This window comes from Clarias gariepinus, chromosome 15 (assembly GCF_024256425.1).
Source record: "Clarias gariepinus isolate MV-2021 ecotype Netherlands chromosome 15, CGAR_prim_01v2, whole genome shotgun sequence".
NCBI classification, from domain to species: domain Eukaryota; kingdom Metazoa; phylum Chordata; class Actinopteri; order Siluriformes; family Clariidae; genus Clarias; species Clarias gariepinus.
In genome coordinates this window covers 8,181,489-8,199,820 of record NC_071114.1, presented here as the reverse complement: position 1 = coordinate 8,199,820, position 18,332 = coordinate 8,181,489, and the positions used below count along the sequence as shown (strand labels likewise).

Sequence of the window (18,332 nt, the reverse complement as noted above, 5' to 3'; positions counted from 1 at the left end):
TTTATCAGTTTAGTCCCTTTTTGTTGAGGAGACGGATGGCTTGTGGAAAAAAGCTGTTGCACAGTCTGGATGTGTGTGCCCGAATGCTTCGGTACCTTTCTCCAGATGGCAGGAGTGTGAAGTGTGTGTGAGAGGGGTGTGTCCGATCAGCCACAATGCTGTTGGCTTTGCGGATGCAGCGTGTGGTGTAGATGTCTTCAATGGAGGGAAGAGAGACCCCAATGATCTTCTCCGCTGTCCTCACTATCCGCTGTAGGGTTTTGCGGTCCGATATGGCACAATCCCAAACCAGACAGTAATGCAGCCGCTCAGGATGCTCTCGATAGTCCCTCTATAGAAGGTGATCAGGATCGGTGGTGGAAGCTGGGCCTTTCTCAGTCTTCTCAGAAAGAAGAGACGCTGTTGGGCTTTCTTGTGTAGGGAGCTGGTGTTGAGGGACCAGTTGAGGTCCTTCCCCAGGTGGACACCCAGGAATTTAGTGTTTTCGACAATCTCCACAGAGGAGCCGTTGATGCTCAGCGGAGAATGGTCGCCTCGTGTCCTCCTGAAGTCAACAACCATCTCTTTTGTCTTGTTTAGAGTTTTCCTCACCTCAGCTGTATTGAGACACAGCACCTGGTCGTTCGGAGGAGGGGTGGACTTCCTCGCCGCCACGTCGTTCTGCCTGTCGAACCGAGCGTAGAAGTTGTTCATCGCATCTGGGAGGGAGCCGTCACCGTCACAGGCAGGTGATGTCGTCCTGTAGTGAGTGATGGCTTGTAAGCCCTGCCACATGCGCCGTGTGCCGCCGCTGTCCCTGAAGTGATTGTGGATTCTCTGGGCGTGTGCGCGCTTTGCCTCTCTGATGGCCCGAGATAGTTTGGCCCTTGCTGTTCTGAGGGCCACCTTGTCTCCCGCTCTGAAGGCACAGTCTCGGGTCCTCAGAAGTGCACGCACCTTCGCAGTAATCCAGGGTTTCTGGTTGGGTCGTGAGATGATGTTCTTGGAGACAGTGACGTCATCGGTGCACTTGTTAATGTAGCTGGTCACTGATGACGTGTACTCCTCCAAGTCAGTGAAGTCACCGTAAGTTGCAGCCTCCCTAAACATGTTCCAGTCAGTGCTCTCCAAACAGTAACAGAGTGAATATATATATTTTGGAAGAATGGTGATCATCTCTTCAGCGCAGTTTAGAGACCTTTTAAGGCTGTTCCGGTGGCAATTAGCGATTTTTGTATAGTTATGCATCAGTAGGGGGCGTCACCTTCAGGATCTGGGTTCGATTCCCGTCTGGGGTCTGTGTGCATTGAGTCCCCATGCTTGGTGGGATTCCTCCAGGTGCTCCGGTTTCCTCTCAAAGTCTGAAGACATGTAGATTAGGTTAATTAGTGTTCCTAAATTACCTGTAGTGTGTTTACACCCATCCAGGGTGTACCCTGCCTTGTGCCCTAATTCACTTGGGATTGGATCCAGTCCCCTTGTGACCCTGTATCCAGGATAAAGTGGTATAAATGATGAATGAGTGAGTGCGTGTATCAGTAGAGAAGTGTTACAAAGCATTTACTGAGAGAAAAGTAACCAAATATTTAATTAAAAACTATTAAAATAGTTTGAGAATTGAGTAGGGCTGCACGTAGCAGGTATACTAATCATGTCTCAGTGAGAGAACGCCCTCTGTCGGATTAGTAGGGTATCACACAAATGGTTCTGCTTATTCTGCTCATACTTTCGTACTAAACAGTATCTCTGAATCGTACTGCAGCTCTGCTCGAACACACTACTTAGTATGGAAGTATCGGAAGATGAAGCCAAATCCTTAACAGCCCAAAGGCGCGGTGGAAAAAAAGTTCCCTCCAGCGAAAAAGTTCCGACAGAAGGAGAAGCTTCGGGAGACACCAAAAACCGGGGTTAAAAGTAGGTTTTTAAAAATGATACTTTAAATATAATAACATGATTGAGTGTTTGTTTATGTATCTTTAAACAAAGCGAGCTACTTCTGCTTGGCTTGGGAGGGAGGGACTTGTGTTTTTTTGTCTATCAGGACAGCTGTACACATCACATGATCACAGCCCTTTCAGCCAAAACTATTAGAAGGTTATATGTTCGAGACAACAACAACAAAAACATATTAGCTCTTCATTTCGAGTCATTGAGAATTGACTTATTATTACTATATTCTTATTTTTTGACTAATGTTGTTGTTGTTGTTGTTACTATGCTTTATTTACAGCATGTTGTGTTTGCTGTCAGTCAGGTTAATAAAGTTGCACCATATTAATAGCAAAAATGACATCTAAACCTACAGTTACAATTTTAGACAAAGCATTTGTCGGCTCTGAGAAAGACAAAAATATTAATTTTCACAAAGTCTGCTGCTTCAGTGTTTTTAGATATTTTTCTCAGATGTTACTATGGTATACTGAAGTATAATTACAAGCGTTTCATAAGTGTCAAAGGCTTTCATTTACAATTACACTAAGTTTATGCAAAGAGCCCATATTTGCAGTGTAGACCCCTTTTTTTTTCTTCAATCAACTTCTGGGTTACATCCTGACTGATGGCAGCCCATTCCTGCAAAATCAGTGCTTGAAGTGTGTGGCTTTTTCTTTCTCCACCAGCTTCTTGAAGTTTGACCACAAGTTCTCAATGGGATCAAGGTCTGGGGAGTTTGCTGGCCATGGACCCAACATTTTGTCGATTTGTTCCCCGAGCTACTTAGGTATCGCTTTTGCTTTATGGCAAGGTCCTTGGAAAAGGCTGCGTTCGTCACCAAACTGTTTTGGGTAGTAGTGAGAATTTGCTTTCAGAAGATGTTTTTGTATCATTCTTTATTCATGGCTGTGTTCTTAGCCATAATTGTGAGTGAGCCCACTCTCTTGGCTCTGTTGGCATGACAGAGGACTGATGGTAGCACTGACCTTAATACATTTCAAGAAGGGCAGCAAAGAAGCCCCTTCTCCCCAGGAAAAATATTAGGGACAGACTGATATTCTTTAGAAGGTTTTGGATTGGACTGCTGAGTTAAGTAATGACCTTGGTTAAGTAATTTTCTCGGATAAATCCCCTTTCTGATTGCTTCCAATCAGTCCTGTATTATTGCCATTTTTAAAATTTTTGAAAAAACGCTACTGTATGTAAAGTTGCACCATTACCAATGGTCTACATGGTTCATTTCTGTACCCTTAAGAGGTCCATTTTAGTAAATGATTTTTTACTTCTAAGAATGTAAATATGGCAACGCCGTGACTTAGTGGTTAGCACTGCTTGCACCTGCACGGTCCAGGTTCCTAATTTGTTCGTATGTGAATGAGCATGCGTGTGTGTTTATATGTGTGTGCCCTGCCTCGTGCTGTCTTCTGGGATACGTTTCAGGCCCCCTTGATCCTGTACAGAGGAAAAAGTGGTATAGATGATAAGTGAGTAAGTGAGAATGTAAATATATCAGATTGTGTACTAAACTGATAAATTCATTATCTTTAACTAGTGTACTTTTGGCCTCAAACCTCCAGGGTGGGGGTTCAATTCCTGGCTCTGGTCTGTGTACATGAAGTTTGCATTTTCTCCCCATGTTTTTCGGTTTCCTGCCACAGCCCAAAGACATGTAGTTTAGGTTAATTGGTGTTTTCAGTTTGCCTGTAGTGTGTTAGTGACTGTGTACCTGTTGATGCGCCATGTGAATCCATCCTGAGTCCTCTGCAATAGACTCCAGGCCTCCTGTAATGAAATAGAATAAACATATTTCTATCGAGATTACATAAATGTGAAATTATATATTAATTAAACATCATTATATGTCTTGTCAGATGTTTTTCGTTTTCCAAAAACATCAAGAAATTTCCAAGTTGGTTAAAATATGGTTGTCTAAATGCCTCTGTTGATAAAAAGCCCATAAAAGACTTTTTATTGTTTACTGTTGAAAATAGAAACATGAAAACATAACATTAAAAACATAAACATTAAAAACACCATTTTTTTTGGTTCCCCTTGTGTCACTGGCCTGGTTCTGGCCCCTCAGGGCATGGCTCTGCAAGGCCTCTGGTTGTGTGCTGTGATGTCTGGCACCGGGATGTTTGCACTGTGGGTTGAGGGGTGGGGCCTTTGCGGATTGGGATCCGCAACCCATCCCATGGGTGCTTGATCGGATTGGGATCAGAGGCTGGGTCGGGGGCATTAGGCTCTTTGCCTGCTGAACCATGTGCACATGTGCATTTCTTTTGTTGCCAGCACTGACTTTTTTCAGCAATCTGTGTAGCATGTTTACTGGACATGCATGTTGCCTGACAGACATGCAAAATGGAGTCTTTTTCACTGATTGTCTGATCTCCTGTAGTCAGTCCTAGTAACATAGCTGGATTTACTCAGGCATAGGAACTCGATAATCTTTTAGAACCTCAGACAAGCCCCCCCGCTGACTCCTGCTAGAGCTGTATCAGGCGCGTCCCACTGAACAGAGATACTGGGGTAGCCCCTGAACCTACTGGAGAAATATTTGACAGATATCTTGGGAATGTCTGGGCTCCTCCAAGATGAGCTGGAGCAGCTTCTCAACAGGATAAAAAGGATAGCTAAGACTTCTCCATGCTCAGCATGTTGCTTTTGTATTTTCTTGCCAGACCAAACAGAAAGAGAAATCTAACCTATTTTGACCAGTTTCACAATAAACCTTTTAACTTAATGTAAAAAAACTGATAATTCTCAGTTCCTTTTATCACATATCGACTTACATGCCCTTAAACACTTTAATTTTACATACTAGCAGCCATTCTGAACAATAGTTTAATGTTCACCACTGGCATTTACTGTTCTGTATTTTAACCAATGTTTATATTTAGTATGTACTTCCCTAAGTCTGTTTTCAGTCTACTGATCTATTAAAAACCATTAAAGCGCAATTTATTTAATTTTTTTATTATTACAATATTTGAATCTAATTTATAGAGATACATAAGTCACAGTTTGAAACATTTTGTATCCAACGTTTTTTGCGTGGCAGTCTGTTCTTTGCACTTTTACAGAGTCATGTAAGAAGTAAATCGACACCCAGAATTATATGAGAAAATAAATCCAGTAAAAATTGTGGAAATTTAGGGCACGTAAGGTTTAGTTATTAATACATTATTAATATTTTGTTGACCTTCTTTAGCTGCTTTAAGAGCAACAACTTGCCTGGGCATAGAATGAGATGGGTGTTCTCAAGAGATGATGCTTAAAGATGTCTTTCAGAAGGCCCAGGCTGAAGAGGTCATGACTCTGTTAATGTTTTACACCCTTTCTTTAAACTGAACTGAATTTCTCTTAACAATAGAAAGGGATGATTTAAGGTTCTTAGCTGTTTTACTCTGTGTCACTCGCCCTTCAGATTGCAGTCTGGCCTCTTTAAAAATCTAACATTTTGCACTTCTTTGCATACTTGAAGACAGGCCTGTTTTTTCCCTCAGGGTTTCTCCCTAGGTGTCACCACATTAGATCACTTTTTCCGCGAAATCTGGTGCTGGTTTTATGCAGGATGCACTTCCTGTTGCGACGCTCCCTTTTTCTAAATGGGCTTGGGACCCGCACTGCATACAGTAGCTGGGTTGTATAAGGCATAGGGTTCAGGGTCTTGGCCAAGGACACGGCAGTGGTGACCTGGCAGGGGCGGAGCTTGAAACTTTCAACTCTTTGATCATCGACCCAGAGTCTTATTGCCCTTGCCCCTACATTTTATCATAAAACTATGGGTGATGCTTGCTTTTTGCATTTATGTACACTATTTTTCATCATAAAAGGAAACTTTGGCACAGAGCAGGACTTTGAGTGCACAAATAAAAATCAGTTCACAGCATGCTGTTTTTTTTTTTTTAAAGGTTATTAAAAAACTTTGTGACTTGGTGTTTGTATACATAGTTGGGCATTGGCAGTGCTTATCCAATGACCTTTTAGTAGACCGTGATTAAAGACAAATTGTAAACTCTCGAATAAAACCTAGAAAGTTTGGCTAGTGTAACTGGTCTAAAACCCTACAGTGAGACTCTGGAGAATACACCTTGCACTGATGACATATGATCATTTTAAAGTCTAAAAATGATTTGAGCTTTCTTTAGCAAGACAAGGTGTTTTTATTTTAATTAGATCTGCCCTGTAGTTAGTCTTTCAACATGTAATTTGAGCCTCTGTTTGCTAATGCAAATCGCAGTGCCCTGTGTATTTGCATGTGTGTGTTTCTATTGTTTGATGAAATGTCATCAGGAATCTAGGTTGTATCATGGTTGATTAAACTATAAAACACTATGCCCCTAAAATTGTCTATGATCTGATATGTTTAAGGATATGAAGTGTTTCTGATTATTCGCATTCTAGAAGTCGAGCTGAATGAAGCCTGACTGAATAAAGGGAGTGATTTAGTAGTGAAGGAAACTCGATGCGCTGGCTGAACTTGCACATAAGCACCCGAGTGCTGACTCACACTCCTGCCCCCATCCCTCTCACTCAGATTCAATTGCAAGTTTATTCATATCCATCTGCCTCACATGCTCTCTCTCTCTCTCTCTCTCTCTCTCTCTCTCTCTTTCTCTCTCTTTATTTCTCTCTGCTGTGCTCTTCTTTCATTTACTCCTGGTCTCTCTCTCTCCACTTTTTATATCCACATCTTGTTCCCTCCCCCACTTGGTCCGCTCCACCCATTTCACCCAGTTGCTTTTATCTGTGTCCATTTCTCCTCCTCCTCCTCCTCCTCCTCCCTTCTTTCTCTTTCACTAAACAGGAGGTCCTTTCACTGAACGATGTAGCACAGCGAATGTGCCAAGGACACCGGACACGAAGAAGCTTTTGAACGTGACTTCCAGCCTCTTGTTTAGCTTAGTGCAGGAATCACTCGGCAACTTCAGTAAGTAAACCCTTTGACACTTTTATTTCAGACTAATGCAGCAACAGGATGTGCGTGACACTCCAGCTGCAGTTTGTTCATTAGTTAATTGTTGATTGATAGAGCAAAGGTCTGCAAACAAAGGCTTATTTAAGGATTGATTACTTCTTCCAGGTCACCTAGAATCGACTTTCTGTATCTACAGCTCGATTTTAGTTTTGATGTCTTTTCAATGTGTCATGTAGACAGTCCTTGAATCAGCTTGACTGTAAATATCATTTTCGGTTCGGGACAGGTGGTGCATTCATCAGCTCCTGAGTTGGAGTAAATATTAAAAGCAATCAACGTGACACAAGATTTGACTCATTGTAAATAATAAAATATTGCATACAGGTGGACATGGGTTTTATTGCCTTTGTTGTGTGTGTATTATGGAAAGAAGTAGTGTTGTTAAAGTTCCCATGTCTCATACAGTTCTGGTTAATACATGTATACAAGTGTTCACTGTGGTCCAAGCTCAGGTATGAGTAAATGTTGGGGAAAAAAATCCTAAATTAAAATTATAATCCCAGGCTGTGGCAGCAGCTGTAGTGAAAGAGAAACCGCAGTCTGTAAAACTCTTAGAGCAAGTGCTACCTTTGAACGGTAGCATTGTTAATGTTTTTTATTTCATAGCATTTTTCTAAAACATTTGCCCCCTGGGCATTTCGACATATAAACTTGTGTCACCTGAGCATTTTGTTTTGTTATTATAGCACAAGATACTTAAAGGTACAGTCATAACAATAAAGGTGATCTGAGCGTCTGTGTTGATTTCACTCGACATATCCACCGGGTGACGAGTCATAATTAAATCATCATCCTTACCCTTTTGTTATTTGAAGATCAGATCAGAGCATGATGGAATGTTTGGATCATTAATATGCTAGTAGAGCAATGCAGTAATGCAAGTGTATTAGGTTATGTGTTCGGTTCATGCTACTGGTTAAAAAAAAAGAAGCCATGATAAAAAGCATCTCTATTTTTCTCAAAAACAATGCAATACAATTACAACTATGTTCTTGTTTCCTTTTGTCTGCTTTAATCTCACTCCATGCACTAACTGATCCAGTTCAGCTTGACTGGTTTGCTTATCATATTATGAATGTTTTTCTTTTAACTTGAAACCTGTGATATGAAACGGATACCATTATTACTAATAACTTCCTACTATAGTTTGTATAAAGTCATATAAAAAGTCCAGGGCTGCTCTTTCTCTCGCAGCCTCATATGAAAAAAAAAAGTCTGGGATGGGAAGTCCAAGAAGGTTGATTTCTGAGAAGTTTTTGTCAGACGTGACTTTTCATGCCATCGTGCTACTCTTTCTTAGTAGCTTGTCACCCTGTGCAACTGTATAGCAGTGACAGGTGAAATGGAAAACTGAAATGGTTTATGGGAGAGGCCCAGTGGGTTAATGTGTAACAACCGCTTCGATAGCACATGTGTTTGAGATGGCGATGATGTCATGTTCTGGGATTGTCAAGGCCCAGGATGTTTGTTCAGCACTATGCCGGCACATGCATAGCACGGAGTTACTTCTTTTATATAATCCTCATGGATTGAATTCTTTGCAAACCCAAATTTCAATGCTCTTATTATGCATTAACTCATATTATGATAAAACAGTGAACTGGGGATGCAGTAATATCTTTTAACTGTAATTTAAAATTGGTGAATTAAAGAGAACCAGAAATCGCTTTTTACTAAAACCCAAAGAGGTTATTCATTTTACTTGCATGCAAATAGGATAAAGGGATTGTTTTCAATTGTAGAAATTACCTGTATGTGCCCAAGCTTGATTGCATTCAAATCCACAAACGCCTGGACATGTCAGGAAACGCAAGCTGATTCATGTTCGTCATTTGTTAATTCCAAGGTAGTTTGTTATACACAGCGATTTAATAAGTATTAAGGCTGGGTTCTTTTTAAAAAAAAATTAAATACTTATTGATTGAATATATTTTTGAATATATAGATATAACGGGGACTTTTGATTGTGGAGAATGACAGAGCGCAGTTATAAACAGCTAGGTTATAAAAAGCTAGGTTTATTTCTGTATATTTCTGTTACACTCACTGTCTCAGAATTTCACTACTGCTTGGATCCCATCAAGGTAGAAAGTTATCTCAGTACAGCGCTGCCATGATCGGCCTGCCTGCTTCACGTCTGAAACGCTGGCCTCCCAGGAACTCTTTTAATGGGGAAATGGCATGGCGCAAGGTCAGGACTGTATTGGAGACATGGCAGTAACTCCTGCAAGTTGGCAACAAGTTATCCATGAGTTTTCAAGGAACAGGCGTTCCACTCCCTAAACTTTCCCATGAACGAGTGGAACGGGCTCCGCACCACCTCGGCCGGAATCAAACGGTCATTCTTGGAAGAACTGCCTTGTTTAAATGTTTTACTGCGGCTGAGTGAACTGTATAAGATAACCGTACTGTGCTTAAAGTTGTCTGTAAGTTTGAAGTGGTTTAATGGCTTCAACTCATGAGAAATTTCATCACAAGTCCTGTGATGTTTGACTTGACCAAAGTAATAATAAAGACATGACTTGTCTACTTGGGATGTTGGACAAACTTTGTTTGCTTTTGAACTATGTACAGTAATTAAAATTCACCTTCAGGTCATTTTGGGAGTGACTTCTCCTAACTTTATTCCCTTTATGAGAGATCAGGATTGTGAGTGTTTGAATGTTTCTCCTGTTAGTCGCTATGGGAAATAATCTGGTATTAATCTCTTCTTTTCAGACATTGTTAATGTGGATACAGCAAAAGCCTTTTTAACCGGTTTGGGTCGAATAATCCTATTAAATGAAAATAGGTTAACTTCTATTCCGCTTGTGCGTGTGTTTGTTTGTGTTTGTGTTTAGACCCTTTGCTCTGTTATTCGTCCTTGCAAGCCTTTGGCATAAATTGCCGTAGGGCGCATGCAGGAGTGCATGTAGGCAGTGTTTATTGCCAACACCGCTAAAATGATATGTGATAAGTGATAGGTGGAGGCTTATCTCTAAACTGTGATACAGTGAATGAAGACCTGACAAAATGGACGATAAGAACGTTAGTTTGCAACATAGCACTATAAATAAAAAACAAATTTGGTAATGGCTGTAAAACGGAGTTACATTTACTGTAATTCCTTATCTGCAGTACATTGTGCCACACCTTTATAGCATTGTGCAGGATGTCAGGGATTTTCAGACAGCTCCTAGCTGGAAAGAATAAGAATATACATATACTGTCTTCCTTATTATAGCATAATATTTCCTGTTTCCTGTTTTTTGTATGAAGACAGAATGTGCTTATCACTGTCTATCATCAGGTGATCATTATTTAAGAGCCTGGAACAATAAGACCGTTTAATGTTGCTAATCACTTGGCTATTGGTAATCATTAAAAGTGCTTTAAAGCAGTTACACTAATGATGAAACAGACCTAGATACTGGAACAAAAGCTGTGAAAATTTGGAGGAAGAGAGACGGAGCAAAAGAGGAGAACAAGTGAACTAAATCTGTAAACCCAAGACCTACAGGACATTTGTCGGATGTTTGTTATATGGACCACGAGACTGGCGATTTCCTGGTATTAAGAATTAAGCTCTTTTCATTTATACACTTCTTTTTCTGAAGGAAATGTGCTGGTACAGTTTATCCTATTATTGAGGCCACACAATGTAATCGTTATCGAGATCACCGAGGAGTTTAACCCTACTTGATTTCAAAGTGTTGAAAATGTTTCTGAAATACTGAGCTTTGCAGATGGTATATAAATAACCAGATGAATGTTTGACTGCAAAATGTGAAACATATCCTTCTCTTAGATATTATTTATTTATTTATTTTTAGCAAAATGCAACATGAACAAAACAACCAATTGCTTCTTTCTGTCATATGATCGGTAAAAAAAAACTACCTACTGAGCAAAAATACCGGTTGCTGTAAATGAACTAAATGTGTTGCATGGATTTTTCTGAAATGTTAAAGCCAAGAAAAAAAAAGGTTTAGCCCCATGTTACTGTCGTTACATTTTCTATAGCAACCAAGAGCATGCATGCAGACTAGCCCTTAGGTTGTCTGGAGGTCAACTTTCAACACTCAAGACTCCTTAAGACAACCGTACAATGAGAACTTTAGGAAATTAGTCCTGAAGATGTCTAGGGCTTTAATGGGTCCTGAAGACGTCCCCAATAGGTCCCTATTTCTGTGGACTCACTGCAGTCTTACCTGTGATGTCTGGGAATGTGCTCTCGTCAGCTCCAGCAGTGATAGAGGTGTTGGTGATGCACTGATGATGTTGATCGTGCCTCTGTTGCATTGTTAACGTAACCTTATGTATTATGTTTCTCAAGCTCTTCAGCATTCTTTGTAATTAAAAAAGCTTTGTAGTGAACAAAACATTTATTCTTGTTTCAGGTTGGTGCTCGTATGACTCACAGTAAAAAACACAACCAAAGCATGAGTTTGCAGTGTTGTTTTCTTAAACTATAGTGAATATTATTGATACTAAACTGCATATTTAAATATTCACAAATGCAACTGCAGTCTGATTTATTCACTATAATCCACTGGGGATTTATAGCGTTTTGCAAAATTGTAAAAAAAAAAAAAAAACTTGCATTGATTTACACTCTTGTGAAATACTCTAAGTTTATAATACTTCTTACTTCTTTTGAAAAAAAAAGGGGAAATCCTGAGCTGCTTAAATGGATTTATCTCATAACCTTTATTGTATAACTCAACAGAGCTTGTAGGAAAAAAACAGCATAACAGCATAATAATAATAATAATTTTTTAATATTCAAATCATTCATCTAGTGCACAAATTCTCCCTACAGGGTCCCTGATCTTGAAAAAAGCCTCTATGGGATTTCATTGCCAGAGTATCATATGACTGCGGTTGTGGTGGATCCCAAGCTAATCCTAGGAACACTGGGCACAAGGCAGGAGACTTTAGTCCAGAAAGGACACCAGACTGTACACAAACATAAACACTCTCTTACTTAATCTTGTGTCCGGTTTAGCATATCCTCCTACCTGCGGATTTTTGGACAATGGGAGGAAACACGTGTAACCCTAACAATACTAAACACATCTTTAATCCACTTCCTCAACAAATGAGGATGAGATAGAGCATAAGCGGTAGAGGAATAGCTAGGGTTTTTTTTCTAGGCTGTACACAAGGTCAGCTCATGAGGAAGTAAAACTATTTTTTGTTCTTTACATTAACTATGGCTGGTAATAAGAATGACAATGAAGACGGCATGACCTGCTGGGATGTCTTGTCCTTGTACCACTTTCTCCAGCTTTGCGGTAAAAACGTTTTTGTTAAAATCTCACTATCCTACTTTTTTTTCCTACTGTTTAAATGTTCTCACTCAGATTAATGTCTGTTTCTGTGACCATAAATCCAGTCCAGAGTCCTCTGGTCTCCTAGGTGACCAGTCAGAGTGCATATGGCTTCCAACCAACCACAAACGAGAGACTCTTGAACACTCCTTCCTCTATAATGAAAGTACTTGTTGTATATAATCTCAAGCATTTATTTGACCCGTTTCTTCTTTTTGTACTGTCACTGTTTCTCTCTGTTTACTCCACCCTCCCTCCCTCCCTCCCTCCCTCCCTTCTGCTTGTTGGGCTATAGCTGATGTGACAGCACACACGTACGCAGCCTCTCACTCCAGCATGGTTGGCACTGAGCACCTCTGCGTGGGTGCCGGCTGGCCTTGAGCTATCCTACACTTCAACTTTGCTCCTCATGTGACTGCAGTCAGAGGGCGGTTATGTATTGGGAAAAATATAGCATCATAATTGCTTACAAGTCTGTCTTTGTAAGAGGCACTTAAAGCCAAAAAAAGTTTATTCCTTGTTAAAACCTTATCGGGTAATGCGGTTAACATGAACAATTCATGCATGCTTTGCATGAATTTATATATTTTTTATTTTAACATCAATTATAATTACATTTTAATTAAAATGTTGTTAAATAATCCCATGTAGCATTCAGTTCCTACAGGGCAAAACTTACAGAAACGTTCTGGCAAATAAACATTATATTAAATTGTGGAAGAAAATATTACCTATGATAACATATGCAAGCAGTAACATTATGTGATATTACCTGAATTATTAACATCATAATGATTTGAAATATGATCTGAAAACGTTCATAATTTATGCACGTACAGAGACGAATACTGTACTGCCCAGGCCTGTTTTCTATTCCGTGAGTCCTATCCCGTTACAGAACAAAGCCATGGGGAAGGGTGGCCTGCTTTTTAGGAAAGTGATATGGGGTTTTTACAAAAGCACTACTGTTGTATTTAAGCACTTTAAAAATTTCATTTAAATTATTTACTCCTACTAATGAGAGAGATTATTAATCAATAAAGACATATAAAATGAATGTGGTACCAGATTATTATATCACTCATTAAATGAGCGTTTAAGTTTTGATGCCTTTTTAAATCTTTTGTATCTTTTGTGTTTTTTTAGGTCACATGAGAACGTGTGTTCAAATTACCATCTCCTCTCCACCTCAGTCTCTGGAGTGTTTGATCCACTAGAGGGCAGCACTGCTATTAAGCAGGGATTTAGCAGTCATTAGGTAATAGACTGAACTCTGGTGACCTGTGCAGACATTCTCTCTCTCCCCAAACTGTGATCCCTCTCCTCTGTCCGGTCGCCTTCAGGCCCTGCTGGAGCCGCGGGCATCCTTCACCCTGAACGGGCAGCAGGAGGAGAGATGTTGCCCCCTCACCCAGGACCTCCACCTCTCTCCTGGGAACCTGAGGCATGGCCCTCTCCCGGTTAAAGCACACAAAGACGTGTCCACTCTCACAGGTAGGAGTCTCGTGCAGCTGTGAGAGAGAGAGAGAGAGAGAGAGAGGGAGACAGACCCAGACTCCGGTCAACACTTGCATGCTCATTAATAATAATTATAATTACTATATATACAGTATATATATATATATATATATATATATATATATATATATATATATATATTTTTTTTTTTAACGTATGTTTAACGTAAAAAAAAGGTGTGCTCACCATCCACTTAACAGTACACTACAGTTGCATACTTATATTACGCAATTGTCTAATCATCCAAAAATGTCACGTAAGTTGCATACATTCTTGCAAATATGGGCCAATTGCGTAATTTTATTTTCCAATCAAAAATCAGAATAAAGAAAAATATGATCTCTTTAATCAAGGTTGTTTGTGTCAGAAAAGTTTAAGTCCTTCAGAAATTGCTGATCTCCTGGAGTGCACTTAAAATAGTGTGAAATCCAAATAAAAAAAAACATCCTGTGAATGTAGGATCTGCAGGCTGAAACGCACTGATGAGGGAGATCAAAGGAGAATGACTAGACTGGTCTGAGCCGGCAGGAAGTCTATAGTAACTCAACTAAGCAGACTTTCCAGCTGTGGAGAATAAAAGTAATTTCTCATTGATATTGGTCAAGAACAAGAGTCCGAGGCTATGATGGGTACACATTCACTCAAACTGGACAGTTGAAGTGCCACATGACAGTCTGTGCCCATGACAGCCTTACATTCCTGTTCATGTGTTCCTCCTCAAGGTTTAAAGTAATGTGCATGCTTAAGTGCTTTTGTGTTCACCAGGTTGTTATTATTTTACTTCTTGTAGATTTCCTGACCATTTTCCTTTGACCTGTTTTTCCAACAGAGCTGTCACCCATGTAGTGGTTTTTGATTCCACACTATTTTGTGTAAACTCTAGAGACTGTTGTGTTTTGAGATCATCAGTCTTTGAAATACTCAATCCAGCCCATTCTGCACCCATCCTTGTCATGCCACGATTAAAACCACAGGAATTACACCTTTTTTAAACCTGATGTATACTGTTATGCATTTTGATGCTGCTACAAGATCGGCTGATAACTGCATACTGAAAATCATTTTTCCTAATGAGGTGGACGTTGAGAATGAGCATATATGAGACATGAGCATGATGTTGTTCTCCTTGTCTGTGGCACACAGATGTGTGTTCAGGTGTGGATTTGCCTGAGGTGGAGATATTGAGTTTACTGGCAGAAGAGTTACCCAGATACACTCTGCGGGCAGACCATGTGTTTGGGTATGAGCACGACGACTGGCTGCACACTCCACTGCTACCACCTGAGGCCGCTCTGGGACTTACCTATGAACAAATCGATGAAACCTTTAAATACTTTTGTAAGTCTGCACTTTCCTACTTCATTATTGTTCAAGTTCTCATGGTCCGTGTGACTTCCTCAAAGTGTTATATTCAGACCGAGGGTTGGTCATTACTGATATTGCATTAATTTTAAATACATGATAAGGAATAATCAATTGTAAATTAAAAAAAAAATTACATTTTAGCTGTTTTTTTATTATATAGTATTTTTTAAGCTCATTTTATTTCATTACATTAAATTGTCATCACATGAAGGCTGTGTATATGAAAAAATGCTAAAGCTGATTAATGCTTTTTTTCATGATCTTTTTACCTTTTGAGCTTCTTCATTATATATTCATTCTTCAGTCTGTAGATAGTATTGCATATCCTGAATTTTTAATACTTTTCCTTTTACCTCAAAGTTATATAAAGGTATGTTTACAATTTGCCAAGGAAGCATATATTTTAGGTTGGTAAAATGATTGTTTTTTAACTGAGCTAGTTTTCTTTATACTTTTTTTCTTTTAGTTTTAAATGCTTTTCCCGGTCGAAATTATGTTATATTTTTTATGTGTATTATACAGTACTGTGTAAAAGTCTTAAACCACCCCTCATATTTTCATATTTTGCAGTCGAAGAGACATTTTTTGTCTTTAATTTTACCTAAATAACCTTGCATTTTCTATCTTTAATTTAACCTACCCCCCCTTTAATGCAAAATAACTTGGACATCTTCTGCCCCTAAAACCATGCTGGAAGTTGTTACCCCCTGTTAAAAACTAGATTTGCACCTGGTCCTTTTTATAATCCTGAACACATCCCCTCTGCATAAGCCACAAATACCATCAGGCTGATTATCTGTCTGCTTTGCCAGTATAATTAGGTTCCTTTGGCTTCCATCTGGTATCCTGCCAAGATCTTGTTTTGGCAAGGCTGATGTCCTGATAGGTCAGCACATCACCTACAGTACATGCAGTCACAGCCCTTTAGGTCTTTGAGAATTCTGAGTTCAACAGAAGTATTTCTGTGTTAAGAAGAAGTATTTAATGTGCTATAGTAGTGCAGTATGTGAGATGATCTTGCCGGATTTAATCTGGGTCTGAAATTTTGTTTGGTATTTGAGATTTGTGAGCATTGTAAGCACTTATATTATAAGGATCCAAGATAGATAGATAGTTTGGTATATAAATTTGAAAACAGCTGATCTTAATTTTGTTTGTCTGTAAAATGGTGCACTTGTGCCTACCAGTGGGCAGCGGGTCAATCAAATGCTGACCAGGGTGTGATGGGTCTTTCATTATAGCGGTTGCTCTTATTTAAATATATTTTAAATTCATAGTAGTGAGACAATGAAGATTACTCATAGAGTATGATGTAAATAACCCTAAAGTTAGGATGGGTGTTTTTATCCTAGATCTAATTTGAATAGAAACTGCAAGTGAAGTCTGGTTACTCTTTACAAGTGAATGATGTTGGCATGTGTGTTATATTGTGTGTATATATATATATATATATATATATATATATATATATATATATATATATATATACTCCAAATGTGAAAAGAATTTTCACAACTATTTAATTCATGATCACGTCAGAGGCCACGTTGGATGTAGTTCAGTATGATTTCCACCAGGGGTGCTAGTGTACAAGTAACAAGTCAGAAAATGGATGGGGGACAAAATTAAGGATTTCATTATTAATCAATTGTGTATTAATGTAAGAGTGTTAGTTTGGAGGGATAGCATGGGTGTTGACCTGTTCAATGATATAAAAGTTCAAACACAATTGATATGAGTTAAATACAACGTGTAAAAAAGTATTTGCCCCTTCCTGATTAATTGAGATCCCTAAACAGACCATTTAGTTGCTTTAAATAAAAATAAAAAAAACTAAAACTAATTTTAATATTATGTAAACATAACCTAAGTAAATGTAAAATGCAGTTTTTGAATAATGATTTATTTAGGGCAAAAAGCTGTCCAAACCTGTCTGACTCTGTGTGAAAAAGTAATTTCCCTCTAAACCTAAAAACACTGCAATTAAGCATTTGCGTCGCTGTGGAGAAATTTAAATAATTTAATATGACAAATAAGCTTAATAATCAGAAAGGGGCAAACAGCCTTTGCACCCTGCTTTTAAAAGTCTACAGTTGATAGGTATTAGCAGTTTCCACCTAACCAATAAGAGCTAATCTATCATTTTTAAACTCCTAGTGATGTTTTAACTTCTAAATTGTGGAGTAGATTATAATTAACAATGTTAACACAAATGAATACTTTTCCATTGATACACAATAGATGAAATTACTAAAAAATCTTATTTTGTTTGTCAAAAATGTCTAAAATGGGTTTGTGGGTTAACAAACATAATATTGGGTATTTTGTTCATCACTGGTTTTGGTTTTGAATTAGCTTAATATGTGCACATCTGCAAAGGGGTGTGTGTTTATTAGAATAAAATGGGTTATAATGGGGTGTCGTTATATTTTCTTAGAAAGCATGCTGCCATTGGTTTCACATATGGAAAAGTACGAAGTACGGTTCTCAGACGAGCTGATTTGACGAACTACAGCAGGTTTTATATTTCCCTAGTCAGAATTTAGGGCTCACTGAAGAGTTTGCACCCTGGTCATTGCATGGAGTCTTAATCTCAACCTGTCTGGAGCTGAAAAATTGATGTGTCTAGAGTTAAATATTTGATGTTAGGTAGAACTTTTAGGAGGGTATGAGCCAGATCTGTAGTGTGACTGATGAACAAAAGGACACTATTTTCAGGGAATGTATTCATTCATTCAAGGTTGTTTTGTGGTTCAGAGCACATCAAGCTTTTTAAATGAACATGCACCAAAGGATTTTGTCTATTTTTTTTTTCTAAATTGAGGGCAATGACCCATTAAACTCCCCCTCACAAACATACAGACACTCTGTTCTTCTGCGACAGCATTGCGTCTCCGGATGGATAATAAATGTGTCAGAATGGAGCATACCACTAGCACGGGGGTGTTCACCATCTGAAGTCTCTCTAAACCTTTAAAAACACGATTCCACCAAACTAAATTCCCCCGATCATTATTTCTCTCTTAAACGATGATTAAATCATTGACAAAATAAATACTTTTCATGCCCCTTTTTTTAATAGTCACATTCGTTTGAACTTTTCCTTCACCTCTCTACTTCTCGTCTTATCTCTACCCATGGCTTAGAGCAGCCAGGTAAGTGTCAGTAAACACACTGAAGTTGAAACACTGAGAGGATTTGTCATGCGCGTCATTAGGCACATAGTCTGAAAGATTACAGGTGTG

General features: G+C 38.9%; 1 long non-coding RNA gene across 1 annotated transcript; it reads left to right on the top strand.

The window, feature by feature from the left end:
* The first annotated feature begins 1,780 nt into the window (after positions 1-1,780).
* LOC128543349 (uncharacterized) lies at positions 1,781-13,633 on the top strand. Its single transcript, XR_008365713.1, has 3 exons — positions 1,781-1,893; positions 6,652-6,844; positions 13,351-13,633. It is a non-coding gene; the product is annotated as an uncharacterized LOC128543349 (long non-coding RNA).
* The last annotated feature ends 4,699 nt before the right edge of the window (positions 13,634-18,332 follow it).